General features: G+C 41.6%; 1 pseudogene; it reads right to left on the bottom strand.

The window, feature by feature from the left end:
• Nucleotides 1–1,007: 1,007 nt before the first annotated feature.
• On the bottom strand, nucleotides 1,008–1,613 carry LOC131401653 (methyl-CpG-binding domain protein 3-like 1; annotated as a pseudogene).
• Between the last annotated feature and the right edge of the window lie 213 nt (nucleotides 1,614–1,826).

Here is a 1,826-nt window from a genome sequence, read left to right on the forward strand (position 1 = left end):
CAAACAGACTCAAAGTTGACCTCCCACAGGCCCACAGTGAAAGAAGCGGTAAAGAGTGTACATCAGGAAGAAGAAATGTGAACCCAGGAAAACATAACAGGAGTCACGAGGAAAGGAAAAAACAGTCTGTCTAATTTAGTATTAGTTTTAAAACAAGACATTAAAAACACATTCGAACCAAAATTCCAGATGATTACCACATGGAAGAATAGAGGAGAGAAGACTTAGCTAAAAAATACCTCATTTTTTAGGGAAGATATAAATACTAAGATACTCTATTATTGTTTAACACATTGCTCTCAGAAACTGATAAATCTGTGGGACAAAAGTAGGTAATGATAAAGAGGATTTGAAGAGTGCAACATACTCGATCAGGCAAATAGACAAATCCCAACACACTGGCTTATTGTGACACTTGTGATGCTGAAAACAGTCGTTCTCCTGACAACAGGATACCACAATGGCATATCAATTTTCATGAATGAAACTTCCAACACATATAAATCTAAAAAAAGGGAAAATACAGTATTTCATTATGTGCGGCTGTGACTCAACATGCAACAAATACCAGAAAAATAGAGACCCAGAAGTAGGTGTCTTTTCTGAGAAGACAGATATAACAGCTCTTATGTGAAATATTATGTTGGAATCTATTGGAATATTACACAAAAAGGACAATCCGTTTGGACTATGTAATTTTTCTCTGTGACTGTGAGGGCAAAATCGAAAGAATCCCCTGACTGTGATAACTCTCTGTTGATCTTAAAATACAAATGCATAACACTCAGGAAAGGAAAATGAGAGAACAAAATGAGAAAGAAAGAAATCCTTTCTCTCCTCACCTGAAACCCAATCTCTCACCTCAGAAGGTTCACTGTCTGTATCTTCTCTGTCATGCAAAGGAATCAAAGAAAAGAAAACTATTGGTATATATTAAAGTTTCAAGAGCTTAAAGCAAGAAGACATCAGGACCCCTGCAGAGGCATTAACTTAGAATGAGCTCCATGTCATCTGCACCGTTTTGTCTTTTCTTCATCATGTTTGTCGGGACATCCTTCTTGGCCCCTCAATCTCCCTGCCTCACTAGCAAGTCTGTCTGCATGAATGCTACCGCCAGGCTCTCTCTTGCTGTCTTCACTTTCTCTTCCTGTTTCCTGATATCCTCCTCAGTCACCAGAAATTGTTTGCAAAGGAGTTGTGGGATGTACAGAGCAGCTCCTGGGATCGTCTTTGCTGAATCTCAAGACCAGGCAGGGGTGGGCATGGTACTGGAGTTCAGACCACCTGCGAGCACACATGACAGGGATGCACCTGTGCAACTAAGTGCAAGATTCAGCAGGGCTTTGGCAAGGTCCAAAGACTTAACAGTTCTCCTGCACTCTGCAGGCCTAGAGACCTTGCAGTCTCTTCTGCCAGCAGAGTTGTTGGGGCTGCTCCAAGGTTTCCTCCCTTTGATGGCATCTGACCTCATTGCCAGGATAGGATAAGATTCTAGTAACTGGCCTCTTGAATATGTAACTGGACATCCTCAAAGGGATGGAGATGCTCAAACCAGGCTTTGGGTTGGATTGGTTTCCACAATTATGTCGCTTCCTCTGTGATGATTTGACCATCATACTTCTTTTCTTCTTACCCTATAAAAATAAATTGTGACTGTGGATAAGAGTGATAAATGAAGCCTGCCTTCCCAGGACAATTATGTCAGATGCCTTGTACTTCTACCCTCCCTCTCTCCCTGTGGGGATTAATCTCAACCTGAGTCCTGGGACATCATCAACGAGATTTGGGTCAAGAAGAGAAAGCTCGAGGTCAAAACTCAGGACTAC

This window comes from Diceros bicornis, assembly GCF_020826845.1.
Source record: "Diceros bicornis minor isolate mBicDic1 chromosome 13 unlocalized genomic scaffold, mDicBic1.mat.cur SUPER_13_unloc_1, whole genome shotgun sequence".
NCBI classification, from domain to species: Eukaryota; Metazoa; Chordata; class Mammalia; order Perissodactyla; family Rhinocerotidae; genus Diceros; species Diceros bicornis.